Here is a 22807-nt window from a genome sequence, read left to right as displayed (position 1 = left end):
AGGCGAACAAACAGTAGGTCACTTCTCTTCCGTTTCATTGTTGACGTTTCTGCAGATCTGTCTTGGATACCCTTAGACAGCAGAGCTGTTATGAAATACACTGCCACATATCACTGTAAGGAACTTTCTGCAGATGTCTACTTTGAGTATGGGCTGTCCCATTCCTAAGAAATCAGGTCAAATCATTCTAAAATTATAGAGGAGGAGTTCATGATTAAAGTTTACAAGAAAGTGAATAGTAATAATAACAGGTAGCATTTATTGGATGTCTAAATTTTGTTAGGGACTGACCAGGCATTTTTATATATGAATATGTTCTCATTTAACCCTCATAGCAATGCCATGCTGTGTATTTTAGTACACCCATTTTACAGATAAGGAAAACTTAGACTTAATGAGCTCATGTCACAGGTCCAATTTTAGAAAGCTACTGGATAGTGAGGCTAGAATCCAAACCCAGATCTCTCTGACTCTAAATCTGTGTTCTTTTCACTATATAACAACTGTTCCAATGCAGCATGGACACTGGACACATTTCTAGTTCCCACTGTAATCACAGCACAAAGAAGATGCTTATTTGCATGATGGTTCAGAGCCGCTGAAAAGATCTGAGAGCACAGACTTCAGGAGAAGGAACCATTTCAGAAACTATTAGTAAGAATAGTCTCTTTCTCCCTCCTTTTTAATTGAAGATGAGAATGTTTTCTATCAGTCTTTTCAAACTCTAATGAACAAACAAATCACCCAGGACTTCTGATTCAGCATGTCTGGGGTGGAGCTTGTGATCCTGCATTTCTGACAAGCTCCCAGGTGATGTCAGTGCTACTGGTCTGGGACCACAGGCCTTATGTCTGACACTCCTTTTCTACTAGCATTGTTTTAGAAGCGACAGTTCAATCCAAATAACTTGGGTAACAGCTCACACAGCCAGCTGACTGGCTTCTGATTCTGGGCCAGTTTGTTAGGTCATCAGGCATTACACAGAATTCAAGGAGTTTTTTAGCATAGAGCACATTGTCGAAAAAAAAAATCGTTTCTAGATCCCCAAGGGTTTTCCCCTCTCTCTGGAAATTCAAAATGATAATGTCTCTAACATGTAAAGTTCCTATATTTTACATTGTTGTTATTTTTAACAATAATTATCTGGTAATAATTCAAATAATACCTTTCCTCTGAGAAATCCAATGAGCTTTACTAACCTTAATTGTCTAACAGCAATTCCCAGATGACGATAAAGCTATCTCAAAGATCATAATAAATTTAAAATTGTTCCACTTCCCTCGTTTCTTTGCCCCAAATGTAGTGGTGAGTTAGTGGGGATGGGTTACTAATTGGCAAAGACCCACTATCATAATTTGAGGCACAGGAAATTTCATAACAAAGGATAAATCTATGAAATAATTAGCCGAGAGGTCATTGTGGGGAATACAACGTTAGAAAAAAGAGGAAGAATTATAAAGTGTAACCTAAGAAAAGGGAAAGTAAAATCAGGACTAATTGATGACCTCAGCGGAGACACTTAACCTCTAAGTGGCTCAGCTTTTCTAACTTTAAGAAGAGGAGGTTGGTTTTATGATTTTTAAGGTTCCTTAAAACCTAACAGTCCCCTGAGAAGAAAGATGTGGGAATTAAGTAGCTCATCAACCTGTTAAACCATTAAACCTACTAAGGAAGTCTATTTGACTTTTAACTTTTTAACTAATCACCTGAAACAAATTCCCAAGTCTATATCACTAATCTCATCTCTCTGGAAACTGGTAAGAAAACCATTTAATGAATAAGACACCAAAGACATCATGGCAAGATAAACTAATCAGGAACCCCATCTTCAGCTTACTGATGCTGTAAGAACTATTTTACTTTTTAGGTTTTAGTTCCTTAGTTAACCACTAGTTAATACCCATGTCCAGAAGAAATACCTCTGATGGCTTGAAGACCCCTGGGATGGCCCTGCCAACACAAGGTGGAATCACAATCCCACTGTTCGTCACATTAAATTGATGTTGATTTTCTCCATAGAGACCTCTTGATTCCTTTGACAGTTCATAAACTCTGTTAATAAAAGTTGCACATCCCATGCCATGAGCCTTAGCATTATCAGATACGGTTGATTCTTGTTTAAAATAAAAGATCTTTTGGATCAGAGTACACATACACACACACACACACACACAATAATGATTTTCTGTTGTTGTTGTTGTTGTTTTTTTTTGACAGAGTTTTGCTCTTGTTGCCCCAGCTAGAGAGTGCAATGGCACCATCTCAGCTCACTGTAACCTCTGCCTCCCAAGTTCGAGTGATTCTCCTGCCTCAGCTTCCCAAGTAGCTGGGATTATAGCCATGCACCACCACACCCAGCTAATTCTGTATTTTTAGTAGAGACAGGGTTTCTCCATGTTTGTCAGGCTGGTCTAGAACTCCCGACCTCAGGTGATCCTCCTGCCTTGGCCTCTCAAAGTGCTGGGATTACAAATGTGAGCCGCTGCGTCCCATTGATTTTTCTGGTTTTAATGAACCTGGCCTGGTGATGGGAACCCCTCTATTATGTCACTGCATACTGGAACCTTCTTTTTTTTTTTTTTTTTTTTTTTTTTGAGACGGAGTTTCACTCTTGTTACCCAGGCTGGAGTGCAATGGCGCGATCTCGGCTCACCGCAACCTCCGCCTCCTGGGTTCAGGCAATTCTCCTGCCTCAGCCTCCTGAGTAGCTGGGATTACAGGCACGCGCCACCACGCCCAGCTAATTTTTTGTATTTTTAGTAGAGACGGGGTTTCACCATGTTGACCAGGATGGTCTCGATCTCTCGACCTCGTGATCCACCCGCCTCAGCCTCCCAAAGTGCTGGGATTACAGGCTTGAGCCACCGCGCCCGGCTTGGAACCTTCTTATGTAGCAAGTCTGCCACAGGTCATATCAATAAAATCCTTTTAAACTCTGTAATGAGAATTCTAACATAGGCATGATTTATGACACATCATTTCATTTGGTATTATCAGAGTTTCCTATACCTTGCCCCTTGCAGTGAGTGTGTTTTCTGGAGTAACCATTATAGTTTGTGGTAAATGGAAAAAAGGTACAGAGAAACATCACAATGCATTACTCCAGATAGCACACTCTGTCACTGTCCCCAAAGTGAACATCATTTCCCTTTTCCTGCTCCCGTCACTTCAATAGTAACTTTGGCTACTATTGACTAAATGCTTACTGTGTGGCGAGCATTGTCTTTTCACAGATAACTTTATTTTTTACAATTATTCATTGAAGTTGGGGATTATATTCCTATTTTATAGACAAGGAAGCTGAAACTGATAGGAAAGATACAGTTATTGGCCAGTGAAGGCAGAGGGTAGCAAAGCAGAGTTAAGGGCCAGATTCTAACCACAGTGCTCTATAGCTTAACCTACACGGAGCTCACAATCACTAAACCACTAATCTGCCTTCATTCCACTGCTCTTCATTTGTGTTCCTCACCATTAGCTTATACTAGATTCTTCTTCATGGCCCTCTCATGCCTTCTTGAATGTTTTGTGAAATTTCTCAAAACCTTCTCCCCTTGATTCCTGTTTTCCCTCCCTATATTGATTAATATTTTAATCCAAAAACCCATTACCACTTCTTTTCAACAGACGTTACTATCCCTTTTCTTAGCTTTTTATACTCCTTCTAAATTATTCTTTTGAGGCCTGACACGTGATGTCAAATGTTCCAGACCCAGCTAGTGAACTCACTTTCCCAGAAGCCCAAGGAACCTACTGTTTTCAGCTCGTTCATTAGTAGGCCCCAGCTGGCCTTACCAGATGTATCTGTCCAGTTTGATCTCACCCCATGATCAACCATTTCAACACTGTCCTCAGTAACCCTGCAGATTTCCTTTCTTCTCTAACTTTCTATGTGCAGGGCCTCCTTTCACATTCATCAACCATGAATCCATATCCCCATTCTCCATTTGCTCTCACTCTTGCAACAAAAGCCTACACATGCATGCCACCAGGATCTATGCTTCTGCCCACTGTTTCCAGGTACAGTCTATGGCAGTTTTTCTCAGTTTGCACTACTTTTATGAAGTCCCATTCTCCATTCTCTTTTTCAGTTGATGAGGCAGCATCCTGCTTTAATAAGAGGATCGACACCATGCAGTGTGGTAAGCTTATTAGCGCTCATCTCCTCTAATATATCTGAATTTTCATTATTTTATTTCCTCAGGATATATCTTTTCCCATGTTCCCTTCGTATCTTGAAGGTTATGCTCTCTACTTCTCCTCTTTATCATTTTCTTTGGTTTCATCAGGGATACTTTCTCTGTAACTGATAGCATATCCATTTCTAATAGTACTAGATTAATCATCACAACATAGTTGTTTTTTTTTTTTTTTGTCCTGCATTCAACTCCTGCCCTTCAAAAATCTTTTCAGATAGTATATCTTAAAGTGTGTTTCAAACTGGAACTTCAAGATGCATCTGAAAAAAAGTTCCTTGGGAAAGTAAGTTTAGGAAACACTACATGCTATATATTCTGTTCTCAAACTCACAATGTACATGAGATATTAAAGGCACTGAAGGCCTAACCTTTGTCCAGGCTCATTGGATTACAGACTCCCCCATCCTCCTTTTAAATGGAATACTTATTAACCTCAGAATATGCTTAGGGAAAAGATGCTTTAAGGGATTTCCCCCGGTTCCAAACTCTTAAGCCTGGGCTCAGAAATTCACTGAATCCCTATCAAATGGTCCTCTCAGATTTCCTTTCCATCGATACTCCACATGGTCTAAACTAGTTAACTTATAGGGTGTCAGAAAGACTAAGCACATTTGTATCTCTGAGCTACTGTATATACCAGTTTGGCTGCTTGGAATATCTTTATCACCTTTTAAAAAATTATGTAGAACTATCTTCTCCTTCAAGGTCTGTATATAAAAATGTATCCTTTATGATTTTTTTTCCTTGTGAAGATTGCCTCAGCCCATAGTGTTTTCTGCCAGTTTTTTAGTACTTCAATAAATGGTTATGGTTTAATGCCTGTTTGCTATATTATTAGTTAGAGTGTAACTCCTCTTGGGCAGGAGGCTTGTTTTATATACTACAGAGACCCCAGCATATAGTGTAGCCTTTTGAGTATAAAAGGATGTTATAACCACGTTACTGGTTAACACAAACAGAAATGGATACCATTAAGGCATGATGGTTTAAAATCCAATTTCTGTAGCTATAGGGATAGTTTGAGATGTTAACAGTGCAGGTGGAATGTTCCATCACAATATTAGGAAGAAATGTCACCCTCCATTACTTCCATTGCCCTGCAAATCATACCATTTGTGTCTAAGAAGCTGGACAAAGGCCAGATATAGAGGAGAAAGCCAGCTCTGTTCTTAGGTGAAAGTAAGCATTTGCATTAGTCAACACCAAATGGGGATGAGGTTAAAATAATCTAGGAACATCAAGTGATCCATGAAAGGAATCACTGGAACATACCAATGATAAAAATTACCATTCATAATCATTAAATCATGGTAACTTGATGGAAAGGAAAAGGCTATTTTCCTACATAAGGAAGTCAGGGTAAGTCTTGTTTGAGGATCCACTGTGTACTATTGTGCCTGGTATACAGAATATGTAGCAACTATTTACAGAATCTGCTACTGCCTTCTAGTCACATTCCAAATTCCATCTCTTTGAATCAGTCTGGAGACACGTTACATTGGTGAATTCAAGGCAGCTTGGCAACGACTGGCACAGCATAAAACCCCAAACAATGAATTCCATCTTTCCCATAAAGCTCTTTTACTGACATAACACACAACAGCACAAAGCAGGTTGTCTCAGGCTATATAATAACTAGATGTTAAGGGGCTCTGAGTTTTTCAGATTAGATGTTAATCTGAAGTTGGGCCTTAGCAAGTTCCCTATTAGTGAATTTTTAGGGGGCCTACGACTAGAAACTTGGTCTCTTGATGTTTAGTCAGGGAGTTTTATTACGTGAGAGAGAAAGTATACGTTTCTTCCTTAAACCTGCAGGAATAAATGACTTCCATGTTTTAGCAGAAGAGAAAATGCATTTTATTACAGTATAATCTGTGGAGTATTTTGCTACCTTCCTGACTATAAAACAGTATACAAACAAAAAATTTAATAAACGCTATTTTATAAATGAGAATGTTTACTTATATTTACCTTAAAATAGGTATAGATTGTATTATGTAACATGAAATAGAGGGATAATGGTAAAATTTCATAAACAGAAAATTCTGTCAGTCTTTAGTTAAAATTCGTAACAATGTATCAGAGTGTTGATTATTAGTAGTCATCAATAATAAGTATTTTTTAAATTGGAATTTTTATTGCAGGAGATTATTAGGTGGGTAACCTAAATGGCCTAGGTGTTTTCCTGTCATGTCAGTACTGAAGAATTGTCTTTCTGGGCAATTTACACATTTCAGAGTGAAAATGAAGGGTGGCCTGCCTATAGGGTGTGTAACAGGCCACTGGGGTAAGACTGCTGTTTTCTGAGAGCTATGGGCAGTTTCTGCAATAAAGTATCTGAGTTTCTTCTTTTCACAGTAAAAATACATAGTTTTATGTTCTGGGTGAAGTCTGAGCTCTCTTGCTGGATTTCACTCTTGGTGGGGACAGGGAAATACTACTGACAGTGCTTCACATCGACTTAGACATGTTAAAGATTATGTGGTACTTTCATGAACACTCTCTAAAAATGAGTTCTCCCTATCATGAATTGCATAGATGAGAAGATTGAGGTGGATGGGGTGAAGAGGAAGAGAAAGAGAAGTTTCAGCTGGCTAGCTAATGAGTAGTAGAACTTAATCTAAAACCAAGGTTTTCAGCAGAAAATGCTTTTTTTCCCCCCAGAAAATGCCATGGTTTCCAACAAGCATTGTAGCAAACGTGGGGCAGAGCACTGATGGAGAATCAGATCAGCCTTGTCTTCCTGGGTCTGGTAGGCACTAGCCATTTGACAATGGTCAAGTTGCTAACTTTTGTGAGTCTTGTTGTTCTCACTTAGAAAGTCATGAGCAAGGAATCAGTGAACAGCATAATAGTTGTAAGCTGTAAAATCTCTTGTGAAATGGTATTGACAATAATGTATGCTTTGCCTATCTTACAAAGTTGTGAGGCTAAAATAAGCTGATCCATGTGGAAGTGCTTTGTATAGTGTGGAGTGTTGAATCAATGTCGTCTGGAAGACTTAGGAAAGGGTCCTGAATGTGTGTGGGAACTGACAGCCAGTCCACTTCCATTCAGGTTTTAGGAGAAACTATAATAAAGCACTGGCAGCAGCTCAAATCCCACTCCATCCTTTCCTCTCCCAGCATGCTGCAGAGTATCACTTGAGGAAAGTTACTTGAGTGGGTGAGCCAAACGCTCAAGTTCCAGCCTTTCTGAGTAGAAACCACAGAGCACTCTGAGCCACAGCACAGGTAAACAATCACTGTTCCTCCAAGTATGTCTGAAACACTGGGGGACCCTAGGGAAAAAGGTCAGATGTCACTGCTCCTGAGGACCTGTTTTCTCCTGTATACAGCTCCAGCCCACATGATTTCACCTGGCAGCCCCAAGAGACAAAAAAGATCCTGAATTAGCAAGAGCCTCCTCTCCTGATAACCTAAGTGCTCTGATTGAAAGGCAGAGGGTATCAGGAGAATGGCTGTACCGAGTCGGCATTGATTTCTCCAGCCTTTGTCTGTGTCTGGTTTCTGTCTCGTTTGGAGGTGGTTACTGTTACTACAAGCAGCATGAATCATGTCTCTGTTAAAAAACAGAGCTTCAATTGTCTTACATAACCCCTGGTAACTGAACGTCTAATAATAGCAAGCCATTTCCAGGTAGGGAATCTGTCTACCTCCCAGACACACACACACACACACACACACACACACACACACACTCACACTCTCTCTCTCTTTCTCTCTCTCTCTCTTTCTCTCTCCTCCCATTCTTCACAGCAGAGTGAGACAGACAGAGAGGAGACAGGGAGAAAGGGGACAGCATAATTGAATTTTTTTGATTTTATAATATAGTGAATAATCATGCATCATGGGATCTGATAACCAATATATTTAACTGAGCTAGTTTAATAAATGGTAGAAAACAATTCTTCTTTAAAGTATTTGAAACTGCAAAGTATTCCAAACTACACCAGATAGACACCTTCTCTAACACTCTTACACTGCATAAAAACCCCAAACGCCCAAAACAGAGTGGGGTGAAAATTTCACTGGATTGTCTGCTAGCTTGGAACCACCAGCTTCAATTTTCAAAGGATTTTTTCCCTCTCTTTTTTGTTTAACCAGAGAGTGATATTCCAAAGGTTCTTGGCTACAATCATTGCATAAAATTCCAGAGAGTGAAAAGCAACTGAAAACACGGCTGCAGTGTTGCACCATGCAGACTGTCTAACGTCAGGCACTGCTGCCCGAGCCACTTTCTTTGACAGAGATGACTTTGCATCTGAGGACTTAAATTTTTTTCCCATGAGTACACTCTCTGGCTTATAGTACATGATGAGGTCTTTTCATACCGGATCCTCACTCAGCTACCTGTTAAGGTGATTACCGAAATAAAAAAATAATAGGAGAGGCTGAAAAATGACTTCTGAAAAAATCACAAAGGTAGGTTTTTCTTTACCAATGTGGTTGAGAAAAACTGTAAACCCTGGATGGTATTTTAAAAGTTTATGGGGAAAAACAATATAAATGTGTAACATATATATGTCCATTTCCTCACTGCTTCACCTTGCCCATCCGAGGAAAAATAACTTAAAGGTTGTATTTTTTGAGTGTGCATTCTCATAGTGAAGTTGCTGTACCTATCACGTAAATTGGACTGGGGAGGGACTTCACAGAAGATTACAGATGGTGATAACATCCTGCCACTTACTTGGTCTAGAACCAGAGAAGAAAAACTTTCTTTTCTGTTTTTTTTTTTTTTTTTTTTTTTTTTTTCCATGAAACAGTGAACTGGTCTAGTTCAAACCAGAGAATGTCTTATGGCACACCCACTTTGAGGACCAGCACATGGCTATTCTACATGCTCTTCAATTGTTTAGGGATATAAAAAGGCGTGATGAGATAGTTACATGTCAAAATGGCTGTGCTTCCTCCAAACAGGATTTTCTTGGCTTATTTGCTTTTGGAGTACTTTCCAAATCCATAAACAAAGGAGTATTGAATTGAAGAAGCAAACAGGAGAAAGAAAAAGACTGAAAAAGAAAAGAGAGAGGAAGAAGAAGGAAAAATACTGATTTCCCATTATTCCTATCTGCAAATCTGGCTGGATTTGATAACAAAACTCCTACTACTGTTCTCTAATGGTCTTTGCTGCATGCCATATGGACATGGCTTCTAAAGGGAATAAATTCTAGGTTTTCCTCACAAATATCCAAACACATAACAGCAGGGATCTTGATGACTAAATCACCCTAACTCACAACAAGGATCACAGAGGTTGTGGGGATCACATGGCTGTTCGGACTAGACGCTCCTGCTTATTTTACATGCTTTGCAAATTACATTGTTCTTAGACTTGGAAACCTGGTGGACTAAATGTTTTAATAAAACAGCCACGAGACAGCACAGTTTTCTTCACAAAGGCTTTTCCTCTTAGCTACTCTGAATATACTGCTCAATGGTTCTGACTTCTGGAAGAGCAGGAGGTTTGCCTCTTCTCTTTGCCTTGAAAACCAGGCTTATTCTATGCATCTGTGAGATGATTATACTTACCTGAAATTTCAGGGTACTATGTCAGACAGTTCCTTCACAGTAGTGTGTCTGGCACCTAAGCAAGGACTTGGTAGGCCAGACACATTTAAAATGTAAAAGTGGATGCTTATGTTATTTTGCATTGTAACAACGAGAGTATTTCTGGATTGTGGCTGAGATGTAGATCATCATAACCATATGTGGCACAACAAACCACACAACATTGCATCATAAGCTTGTAGTTAATATTTTCAAATGATCCAGAGATTCTTTTTCGAAGCAGAGAAATGGTGGATGCTTTTTTTGACTCCTTTAAATAACTACTTATTCGATATCTATTGTCAGTGATGGACTTTTTCTTCAAAAGAAGGGAGCTGGGCTATGCCAGATTCTCACCATGTTTTTCCTCTCCTAACACTGAACAAAATATCACTAAAACACCAAGTACAGCTGTTTTTGAATGTAATAAGCAATCAGTGTGTAGTAATCGGCCATATTGGTAATAGTTGGAAGTGGTGATATGGATGGCAGTGGGAATAGCTGACTTACAAATGCACAGCAATTGAGGAACTTCTCAGGGACTCAGAGCAGGTCAATTAGTAAATCTGCTCTCACCTATGTATATGCTCCAACAAATATGTGAAACGCTAGAAACTTCAAGAGTCTAACACGATCATGCCACATTTATAAGTATTACAGCATTCCTATTATAAAAGGAGGCATACATGTTGATCTAGTGAGATTCTCTATATTTGTACAACACTCAGGATGTGTCAGAGAACACATTTTAATTTTTAGACTCAGTTATAGAATCCGGCTGTTATTATAAAGTAAACTTCACTTCCAAAAAATTGAGAAGCCTGCTGATAATCAAGGTATACAAAGCAGCATTGGTGGGATAAGTCAAAGAATTCTCTAAAATTATTTCTCCAGAAACTGGAGAAATTAAGGACACCTATCTATAATATGTGGTTTCCCAGCCACGTTTGTAATCTGTTGTGTGACCTTGGGCAAGTCATTAAACTCTTCCCAAGTCTCATTTTTCTCATCTATAATGTGGGTATGTTAGATTAGATGGTTTTTAAGTTCTTTCCAGTAATAATATTTGATGATTCTAAAGTAAGAAGATGGCCGGGCGCGGTGGCTCAAGCCTGTAATCCCAGCACTTTGGGAGGCCGAGGTGGGTGGATCACAAGGTCGAGAGATCGAGACCAACCTGGTCAACATGGTGAAACCCCGTCTCTACTAAAAATACAAAAAAAATTAGCTGGGCATGGTGGCGCGTGCCTGTAATCCCAGCTACTCAGGAGGCTGAGGCAGGAGAATTGCCTGAACCCAGGAGGCGAAGGTTGCGGTGAGCCGAGATTGCGCCATTGCACTCCAGCCTGGGTAATGAGAGCGAAACTCCGTCTCAAAAAAAAAAAAAAAAAAAAAAAAAAAACAACAAAAACTAAAGTAAGAAGAGATGACAGAGTAATTCCTCTTTCCTCTTGTTGTGATAAATACTTGCTTTCTTCTGCTCTATGTCTATGTAGTTTGCAGTATTAGATTTCTGGACTCAAGAAGTCAAAGAGTAAATACTGAAGCTATTTTTCCTTGTACACTTGGACAAATCATAGGGGAATAATCCTTCCTTTCTTTGTATATCAATGTCTCTTCTCAAATCAGACTCATGCCTAAGGTAATTACAATCATTCTGGTAATAATAAAGATTTTTCTTCATGCTTCCCACAGGCCCTCACCCATGCTCACGCAAGCTTATGCGATTGGGTTATTTCTATATTTATGTCCTGGCCATTTTTTCTCTTCTAACTTGTTTATGAAGTCCCTGGTAAGCATAAAACTGCAAAAACAAAAACAAACAAATAAAATAAAACAGCTCTGTTTGAATAATTTACTTCAGTTGAAGCTGTATAAGAAAACATCCTAATGCCAAGGGGAAGAAAACAGGTTTTAAAAATACCCTGGTATCTTAGAAAAGACTAAATAAAATGTTGTATCAATGATAGTTTCATATGTTATTGTTTTTCATTTCCAAAGAGAACGCTACATACTGGCTTTATAGTCTGGTGTACAGATGTGGCTATTTTTTCCCCATAGCTCTCAGGTCAGTGCATCCTCAAAGCCAAGAAGGCCCAGAGCCTGCCGAGCTAGCTTTACATAAACAAAGGAGCTACACAGAAAACCCAACACCCGGAGCTTATATCATATCCTGACTAGGCACTCTGGTTACCCATGACTCGCTCTTTTCCATCTGTGCTCTGATTCTTTGCTGGTTTAATTCCCTTCACCTAGAATGCCCTCAGTTTGCCTCCCTTTACTGCTCAGAATTCCCTCTGGACACAACTAGCATCAGCCCCATTTTCAAGAAGCAACTTAGTCCGACCCAACTTAGTTTGACCCAGTGATAATTTTCATGGATAGCAAGTGAAAATTCGTCCTTGTGATAACTGGAGTCACTGAGACCACGTATTTAGGAAGCACTCAGAGAATACCAGAGAAAAGACCATCAAGGGTTGCAGTGTCCTCATAGGAGGAAAAAAGAATTTTAGTTTGAAGAACAAGCCCAATATAGAAGCTACGGCATGTAGGAGAAAAGTTGTAGCCAAGTACAGGAGGAATTGTGTTAAAACAGTCTGACTTTTTTTTTTTTTTTTTTTCAATTAAAAAGAAGAGATCCTCTGTTTCTTAAAAGAAGGCGTTTAGTCATTGAATATAGCAACATACAGTATCACAAAGTTTGACTGCATTAAATATGAAGCTAAAATGTCTAAATTTTAGTAGAGAGTACATGGGGCATAGCAAAATAGGCAAAGACATAGGATGTGTGTACAATCTGAGTTTCACTTCCTCCAAATCTCTCAGATACAGGATCCCTCTCAGTCTCACTGTCCTATCATTGACAGCCTCACAAACTCTGAAAACACCTGGCTGGGTTTAAGGAATAGACCGTGATATATCTTGAGAGTAGAAGATGAAATGAAACTCAGAAATGCTGGATGCTTTTATATATGTATACAATTTTATTTACGTGTATATTTATATATCAATATATACAAACATATATATTTGTATGATGTTTGGCAACCTCACTCATGGTATTCTTGTGAAGTAGGCATGTGGTAAACATAATTAGCCCATTAAACAGATGGTAGGGCTCTGGCATATCTCACCATATTCTAAAATGGTGGAGCTGTAAGCAGGGACTAAAGAGAGTGCAGTTTGATACATGGCTAACTGCAAAGCTCTGTGAATTGCTACTTTCCTAAAGACAATCTGGGTAGGCTGCATTTGGCTGAGAACTGGGGATAGTTTAGGAAGCTTTAAAAATATACAAAGGGACAACTTTTCACATTCATTCAGATATAGTATCTTCATTTTTACTTACTAGAGGCATTTAAAAAAAAACAGCTTTTTATCTTAACTCATCTGTGTTCCAAGCAAACTTCCAAATTGCTGAGCAGATTAAAAAAAAAAAAAAAACTTACATGCCAAGTAGAAACACTGGGTAAACGTTATTTTTTAAAATTGTCTTAACAAAGTGCACTCTTGGAAAGGATAAAGTTGAAAAGACGTTTGGTACTGTAAACATATAGCTGTCATTGTAGCACAGTGACCAAATACACCCAAAAGCACATGTAATAAACTTTTATCGGACTGAATTATATGACTATGGCATTGCCACTCTATAGTACAGCGGGCCTCAGAGATCCTGTCATTAAATATTTGAGCCTATTTCTTTATCATGTGAAATAAGATCTAGCAGAAGCGAAAGAGTTACTAAAATTAAGACTTGAATTTTCAAGTGTATTTGAACTGGCTTTAGGAAGACATGAAACACCAATACATCTGGAGAATAGAACTTGCAATTGACTGTTCTTTACCATCTGGTCTCAAGAACATTTTCTGCTTGGAAGTTGCATAAGCAATGAAAAAACACACAAACAACTTCCTGTACCATGTTTTTGGTCACTCATAATGACGCATTACAAAGTAAACCAGCTAAATATGAGCAACTGTGCCTTACTCCAGATGACAACATACATTATATAATGAAGATCAATGAAAAAGAACATCTTTATTTTAAGAGACCTGGACTTAAAATATTCAAGAATAAACATCCTTCCTTCTAAGGTGTTCATACTGAATAGTTTTGGCTAGACAGGTTTTTAGAGTCACTACTACAAAACGATCCCTACATTTTTTTCAAATTGAAAAAGGATTAAAAAAAAAGCAAGCTATATTAAGAACTAAAATGTTCCATATATTTTTAAATGTTTTTTAATGACATAAACTTGCCTCTTTAAGAATAAAATATATTCTAAACATGTTTTTCATAGAAAACTTTTACATGTCCTTGTTTTCTTAAACACAGTATGTTGATATAGTTTAATTTTTTTTTCCATGATACAGGGTCATCCTTGTGAATATTCATTGTTCCTGTTTTTCAGTAACCTGCTTTTCTTGGGGTGAGAATTGGCCTTGTCCCTTGGCTCAGCCTAACGGCTGCAGACTGAACTACAGCCCACTATCCACTGCCATAGCCGACTAGCGTCATCGTTTCAGTTTTTCAGACCCATCTCCTCTAAATCTTCCATGCCAAATATATTTTCTAATCTGCTTTGGATTGGAAAATCAAATAAATAAGAGCCATAGAGACAATACTGCTTGAACACAGGGTTTGGGGGTTTGGTAGGAGACTTGGGGGAAACTCATTTGGATACTTGAAGGTCTTCATTTACTTCTTTGTTCAGGGTTGTAATTCAGAGATATGAACTACTGGAAATTGGACTTGCAGGTATTATTGCATAACACAGAGTGAGACATTTATGCACTTTTATTGCAAGGGTTCTTATTTTAAATGGGGTTGTCCAGAAATCCCTTCTTGATTACTTTACTTGATAGGTCTCTGGATCCATTATATTTCACTCCCTTGATTTCCTCAGGCAATGTAACTAACGTGATGACAATTGAGAAGTAAAGAAGTAGCACATTTTTAGGATAAGGTGAGAGAGTCTTGGTAACTGACTTCGTCACAGTGATGAAAGCAAAAATATTCAGTCAAGTTAGAAAATTTCCCTGGACTGCTAATGGGAATTCCGGACTGACTAGACACTGGGAAAACATTGAAAACTGTGAAGCTATATCTATTAATTTTCAGTGTTCAGAGAAGTAGCATCTGATCATCTTTTTTTCCTTTCTCCAAAAGGAGAAGTCAGAATAATTCACCATCTGTGACAGGATAGGGATAGTATTAAAAGTTACCTTTTTATTATCTCTGAAAATAGGATTTCTAAGGAAACTAATAATATTAAGACTGTTGGGAGGAAGGTTGGGGGAAATCAAATGTAACCTATATGAGGGGGGAAAACAACTTTAACAACTTTAACATACACACATCTGGTAAGTTACCGACAATTCTTATTTATTTTGAAGTTACTGCTAAAGAAACTCTACTTGTTAAAATTTAGAAATCTCAGTTCAAACTACATAGAAATATTCCATGACCATGTTTTCAGCTAATTCTAGTTGTCTGTCTCCCAGTTTATTTGAACTGATGAAGTTAAAAAAAAATCTTTAGCTTTCTAAAGTTATATTTTTACCTGTGTACTCTATTTGTTAATTTTTGTAACATGCTTATATGATAAAAAATACTATGTCGGTGCCGAGTTTAGTTGTTATGGATTATTTCTGGATACAGAGAGTTTGCAAGAAACTTGAGTTTTACAGCAGCCAAGATTAATGCAGACTAAAGCAGAAGTTCAGGCATAAACTTATCTTCTACCGGTTTCCCACCACTTTGCTATCAGCAGCATCTGAGGACATGGTTAATGAGTTCTGAAAATCATTCACAACATTGCTAATCTTTTAGGAATCTTATAGCCTTGCTGGACCTTTCCACAATCACAAGAGAAAACCTTTGATGAAATTAGAACCAGTCCTCATAACCCCCCTTCCTTTCTTCTAGTGATTCACTTTTTTTTTTTTTTTTTATTGGAACAATCGAAAGACTCAATGTTTTTAAATTCCATAGAAGACTAACGATTGAATAATTTTCTCACATCTCTGTTTGCACTTTCGCAGTCTGGTTGCATTGATTTGTGTCTCACAAGTAGACATTTCCTTTGTTGGTCACAAATCAATGCTATAGAACAAACCTGCCAGCACATTCCACCCCCACTCCCATTTTTTTTTTTTTTTGCAGTTTAAAAACAAAACAATTTATATACTTTTTGTTTTAAAAATTAATCTCATTGGATACTAATACACTAAAAGAAGAAAAAGCCTCAGAGTTAAAAATCCTCAGAGTTAAAAATCCGTGGGAGAAGGCGCTTCTCTCAAGCTGGTCTCTGATTCTTTCACACTGCCAGGAGCAGAGAACTGCCTAGTGGGAGAGCAGCGCTCATCTGCCGTTGGCTCCTGGTATGCTCTGTTAACCCAATTAAGGTCCTCGCCTTCATACATCACAAGGCTGCCCAAAACAACACACTGTGATGTCACAGTCAGATATGATTTCATGGCAGGAAAAAACCGAAAAGGCAGAAAAGGTTGAATGTACTTGGCTTTTACTCAAATCTTCTAAGAGTGTGCAATTTTTTTTTTTTTTTTCCTGAGAGAAAAAGAGCACAAGCTTTCTCACGTGAATGTGAAAACTCAGTTCTGAAGCTACCCTGGTGCTTTTACCCCAAGTGGATAAGCATGAATAAAGAAGCACAAAGAAACACTGTCATCAATCAGAATGCTCTTGCCTACACTTAGCTACAGGTGGAAAGCAAGCAGGCATGATTTGATTTACCTAGATTAAAAGAGCAATTTTCTATCTTCTTTTTTTCCTTTTAAAAATAGCCAATCGATTTTGGCCTAGCTATTGCTGACTGTACCAGGTCCATTTTAATACACCACTGATTAAACGGTATGTTCATGGCTGAAGGCACTACAGCAGGAACAAACAGAAGCAGCTGAAGGAAGGGGGTGGGGGACCAGAGGCGATAGCTCCAAAAAGCACTCCATGAAGGCCATAACTACTTGGCACTTCCCCTGTGGACTGTCGATATAGCACATTTTAGGCTTGAACCAGCTGAAATATAATTCTGGGAGTTTGAAGCCTGGAATTCATTTAGCTTTTTAATTCTGACCTTAAGAATTAAGGAAAAAAAATCAAAGCTACATTTTTTTTTAAGTGAGGGAAATATTGTGCACTAAATTGCAATGACATCTGAAATGAAGATGTGTCTCAGACAGATGCTTCTTATGAAAAACATAAAATTTCATAAGTTATAGAGAGTGATCTATTGAAATTGGATGTAGTTGTTTAGAGACTTGGTTTAGCAAAATTACATGTAAAAGAAAATACAGGACTTTTATGTAGGGTGACTATACATGGGGATGCATCGGGCAGCTCTCAGAAGAGGGAGAATATATCTGCTAGTTCTGGAAGATAACCATCTTGATAATTATGAGAAAGTACAACCTTTATCAAAGTCTGCATGGCAGGAAAAATAAATTAGGGAGGGACTTTCAGAGAGCTCCAGCATCCCACAGATGTTTCCCCTGAGAAAGACAAGGTCCACCTAACAGGTGAGACTTCAGCTGAACAATGATGCCAGGACATGGGAGCTGGGTCTGAGAATCAGTGAACTCCATGTTTAAAAAGTGAACCCACTTTTTTTTTTTTTTTCTGTTTGCTTACTGATTCCTTGTTCCCTTCTCTCCCATTTCCTCTCTCCAATTATCATTTACTTAATTTGAAATCCTGGCCTTAATGGGGACAGAACTGCATCCAGAGGTAGTATTAAGATAAGAAAATTCAGGAAGAAAGATTTAATGAGGGGCTTAGGAGTTTTTGGAGGAGGAATCGGAAATTAGAGAGAAATGAGGGAAAAACTAAGAAATTAAATATCAGCCTCAGCACGGTGACTGTAGAAGAATAGCTTCTGAGAGACACAGATGGTCTGCATTCTCCAGAACAAAAACAAACAGGAAGTAACAGGGCCAGAGCCCCCTCTCTCCTTCATTCCTCTCTCCAGAGCAAATTGGAAAGAAACTAAAATGTGTCCACATCAAAAAGTTTTCCTTAAAACTCTAGCAAGTGACCACAGTGAAAGAACCAAGAGAGCGCTAGTTCCAGCAGGTAAAATGCTGAAAGGACGTCACATTGTTGGGTAAGGGAGCAATCAGGGATTAAATACATACAGTTTGGGGGAAAATCACGCTGTATAGCTAACTAATGATGAAGGGAGCAGACAGGTGGCAGATTTGAGATCTGGAGGAGAAGAAGGGCTCCATTTTGAGCAGGTCGTTTTCTGGAGGAGGGGTGGGGGCTGCTGTGGAAAATGCATACTCCCTGGGTGCAGAGGGAGACAACTGACTTTGTGGAGAAAAGAGAAGAAATAAACTAGGGAGTCATCCGGGGACACATTGAGTTAGTGAGGGTTTTAGTTTGGATGATAACAAGCTCTTATACCATGGCTTTGACTCATAAAAAATGTAGCCAGGATGGATGGCTACTTACAGGGTTAAAAGCAAACTAGCTCTTCTATTCCCAAATCTGAATGTTTAAGTGCTGCTAGAACAGCAAACATGTACATGCAAAACATAAAAAATACACAAAATGGGGGTGCAGAGGAGGTACAGGATGCACCAGTCACCTCCTTCCCCACACCCTTCAATGGCACAGAGCTCTGGCAGGGTCATCACCAGTATAACTGGAGTCTTACAAGCCATCCCACAGAGAGAAATCATCCCAGGTCCCCCGTGGCTCCAGGCAGCCGTGAGGACAGTTTTCATGTTCCAAAACTAATTGGACAGTAAGGAGTGTCTGTAAGAATGAAAGCGGGTGGGAATGGAGGATGGAAATAAAAGGGAAAAAAAGTGTCCTTGTTGAAAGTTTTAAATTACAGGCTCAGTAAAAAACTGGCATTCCACCACATCCGGTCTAGTTACCAAATGGAAAAATAGGGTCATTAACATGTTTATTTGAATTACATTAGTCCTTCTCTTTCATATTTAATTTATTCTGTTAGAAAAAAACACAACGCTCTGCATGCTGGTGAAAGGCAGGGGTGTAATGGATCAGGGAGCTGAAATACAATGATCTTTACCCATTATCTACCCTGCTAAGGCTTTTCAGAACTTACTAGGATCATTCAGGGATTCTTCCCTCAGGAGGGAGGGAAGGGTACAGAAAGATGTAATGTACAGACACTACTGAGCTTGTTAAAATAATATTGAGGCATGTTTGAATTAAGGAGTGTAAGGACAATTTTAATATGGAAAGAAAATTTATAAAAACAAGAAAAGTTTGGGATAAATGACCTCTTCTCAGACTGACAGTCCAGACACAAGGTTGGTGCTAGGCTTACTGAACATAACCCACGATATGGAAGCTGTAGAACATAGTGTTATTAGTATTCGCGGTATTAAAAGACGAAGTCTGCAGGATGATCTCATGAGGCTTGCTGTCATCCACAAGAGGTCAGAGCAACATCAGTACAAATAACTATAATGCACTACATTCAGGGAAAAATGAAAGAAGGTATATTTTTAGGAAGATGTCCAAAATGACCTGGCTATCTTTGTGGTGGTGGTGACATGAAAAGGACGTAGACTTTGTATCACAAGACCAGTCCCTGCTCCACAACTTACTAACACCATTTGCACAAGTAATTCAATCCCTTTTCCTCATCCACAAAATGGGAACATGAACAGTTACCATAGAGATGTGAGGATCAGTTGAGGTGATCTATGAGAAAGTGTTCCATAAAGCGCTGTACAAATGTAAGGCATTTATTTTCTGAAGACAGTGGTGCCAAGTGCGGGCCAAGCAGTGTGCCAAACACCCTCAGAAACAGGACTGGAAGTGAATCCGGGAATGCTCTGACAAAGCTAAAGAGGACAAGGATCTCCCGTCTCAGTGTGACTGGTTGTATCGCTCACTCCTACCTACCTGAAGGGATTTCTCACCGGGATGCTGACCTTGGGTTCACAGACTGCCTCCACAGTGGGTTGCCACCCACTCATAATGAGTCATTTAAAGTTCAAATCTTACTTCATGCTAGCGATGCTAACATAGAAGCAAGCAGTTTTAGGCTTTTTTTGGTCACAGATTTCTGCTGCCATTGTCAAAATAGTAGCCCCAACCTCTGACTGCCACCTAGGGCAGCCAGCCCAACTTAGACTTAGTTCTGGTCACTTTAGTGGAACAAATTGTCTTGGAAAACACTGCCTTGTACTTCTTCTTTAGGATCTCCAAAACGAGCAAAAAAATTCAGTCTCCAGTTTTTCCTTCAGACAGGTTTCTCACTTTGCTACAAACAGAATCACATCTTTTCTGTTATGATTCTTCCTCTTTGGTCCAGTTTGTTGAACATTTTGCCAGCTGTCTCTAACCTGAACTTTGGCTTAAATACAATTGCAGTCACATTAAGATCATTCTGTTTTGAGCCCAGAGCATACTTAGAGTGTAATTTTGACAGAGGGAAGGGAGAGTTAAATTACGTCAGCTCTAGTAAAAGATAATGGCAACCCATGTATGGAACACTTTCTGGATGAAGTACTTCAAAAAATAAATAAATAAAAAGGACAGGAGAAAGTTCAGTATTTTTTTTTGTCATGTAATCCAATTTTAATCACACACAAACACATACATACATAAACATATGTATTTATATCAAGAGAGATGTCTGAAACAAAATACAATAAGAAAGTTCAGTATTAATTAAAATAATCATGATATAAGATGAAGATTTCTATTTATAATGGTAAAATTCAGGCAAGGAGATTGTAAATATCTATAAAGAAACAAAAGGCCTGGGTAAGTGACCATGGATTTCTTTATCAAATTCTAGTATATATGAACTAGAAGCCATCTTATACTTTTCAAAAGAAACAATTTATGACAATGTAAAGAACTACTTTACACAGTAGGCAATAAACTTACAAAATTCATTAACGGTTGATGACATAAATAGTATCATAGAGGTTTAGCTAAATTCATGGATAATAAGTCCGTAGTGGGTTATTCAGAGAAACTAGGCTATCTGGAGGAAAATAACTCTAATTCTTGAAGTTAGCAACAAGGACAATTGTGTCTTATGTAACAGTTTCCTGGCCTTGTGATCAGAAAATGAATGCTGAGCTGAAAGGACCATGAGCCTGAACCAGAAGGACCTTTCTTATAATCATATGCTTGTAAGAAAGTAGGGACTAACTATAGCTCTGATATTAAGCCTGCTGGGGCCAGAAGGTGCACAAATGCTTGAACCCGCTGTCACACATGTCATATCCTAAGTTGTATTATGCCACTCCTTCTCTGCAGCAACTGTTATCATCTCCATGTTACAGATGAGAGAAGCAAGGATCAGAGAAGTTCAGAGAGGAAAAGTAAATTAACACAGGTCACACAGCTGGTAAATGGCAGATCTGGGATTTGAATTTAGGATTATCTGCTTCCCAAGCTTTGCTACCACACTGCTGCTGTTTTCTGCCCAGAAGCCTTATGTATTAACAGCTTAAGATGACCAATTGAACCTGTTAAAGAGATGTGAGGTCTTGCTCTTCATTTCCCTTGATATCTAAACTGTGTGTACTGTAGCTTCTTGCAATCAAACCATGTGCACATCTATGACTTTACATTAAAGATGTCTCCAGCTCTCATTAAGAGGGAACAAAAAAAGCAAACACATCATGAGAAGGTAAAAGGCATATGGCTTTTACATATGCTGCTATGGATTATTTATAGAGTACCTCAGACTACAATGTATATTAACAGAAACTCTTTCTTCTCTATCAACTAATCTATAGACTCATTCTTAGGTTTCCTAATCTAAACTCATGTACTACAATAGAAGTAACAGCTAAGATGTGAATGAATATGATGGACTCCAACAACCTCCTTGTTTTAGTAATTCTAATGTTGAATGGGATATCAAAATGGAAGATGAGAAACATAAAAAATAGCTGAGTTGGGAGAGAAACAAAATGAGGAGAAGAAACATTAGAGAAGAATCCAAAGTTTACTTTCCCAGACTCTGATTTAATCTGCATGAGCTTTGTTTCTTCACATTTTGAAGAAAATTTAAGTTTAGAAAAGGAGATTATGTAATGCAAGAGTGTTGCTAGCCTGAAGGCTGTGATAACATATCTTAGGAGCTCTGTGTCCCTCACAACAAAAGTAACAAAACTTTCAAAATTATTTGTAGCCTTGAAAGATAATACAGAAACCTGTATCTTAATTTCTGTCCTTGTAAAATGGGAAGAGTTATTTTTATATGAAACAATAAATACATAAAATACTATATAGTTTATATAAAATTATATAAAATATATACAAAATATAATTATGAAATGTAAAAAATAGAATATGCTATACAATAGTATAGAAAATATATAAAATACTATATATTTTATATGAAATTATATGTAAAATTATTACATATGTTTACATGTGAATAGGAGTTATTTATGAGTTTTATTAAAAGTTTAGGTAAAAGTAAAGTCATCTATAATCCTTTCTCTGGAGTTCTCTTCCCTTTCCTTTTGTACGTTTTTGCTCCCCTTTCTTTTCTTCCCCCCTGCCCCACCCTGCCCCCTAGGATTTTAGCCACGGATGTAATGGGTTTCTGTAACACTGGCAACTCATAGCTTTCATAAATGTTCCCTTGGCTAGGGACCACCCAAATAGTGACCAAATAGTAACCCTCACTGGCTAATGAAAAATCAGTGTGGTTTGATATCATTAAGACAAGGTCAAAATAATTCTCTAAGCAGAACTGTCACACCAATGTGACAATCTCACTGCAAACAAGGCACAGGGATGTGGCATTCCTGCACCTGGCAAAGCTATGTCATTGTTTAACTAAACTAAAGGAACTATCAGTGCCAAAGAAGAAAGAGAATAAAAGAAAAATGTCAGAAATGACTGCCTAGGTTCAGAGAAAAACTGCTTGATGAAGGGGCTTATAGGGATGGAACACATCTTCGAGTGAAGGCCAGCAGCTTTGAGCTCTAGTTCTGGCTCTTGATACAAATTTAGTATGTTGAGTAGTGCAAAATCACTACAATTTCTAGGCCTAAATGCCTTTGCCTGTAAAGTGA

General features: G+C 38.4%; 1 protein-coding gene across 25 annotated transcripts in view; it reads right to left on the bottom strand.

Annotated features, from left to right (window-relative positions):
- The window catches only part of ZBTB20 (zinc finger and BTB domain containing 20), a 790532-nt gene that overhangs the window by 56041 nt on the left and 711684 nt on the right, over positions 1–22807 (bottom strand). The window contains exon 1 of one of the 25 annotated variants that reach the window (XM_074405355.1): positions 9091–22005. The exons of the other annotated variants lie outside the window; for them this stretch is intronic. The gene's annotated coding sequence lies outside the window, so the exon portion shown is untranslated. Of the gene's footprint in view, positions 1–9090; positions 22006–22807 lie in introns of those variants that run through there. 25 annotated transcript variants of the gene reach the window in all.

The sequence above is a fragment of the Saimiri boliviensis genome, chromosome 8 (assembly GCF_048565385.1).
Source record: "Saimiri boliviensis isolate mSaiBol1 chromosome 8, mSaiBol1.pri, whole genome shotgun sequence".
NCBI classification, from domain to species: domain Eukaryota; kingdom Metazoa; phylum Chordata; class Mammalia; order Primates; family Cebidae; genus Saimiri; species Saimiri boliviensis.
This window is presented reverse-complemented; position numbering and strand designations above follow the sequence as displayed.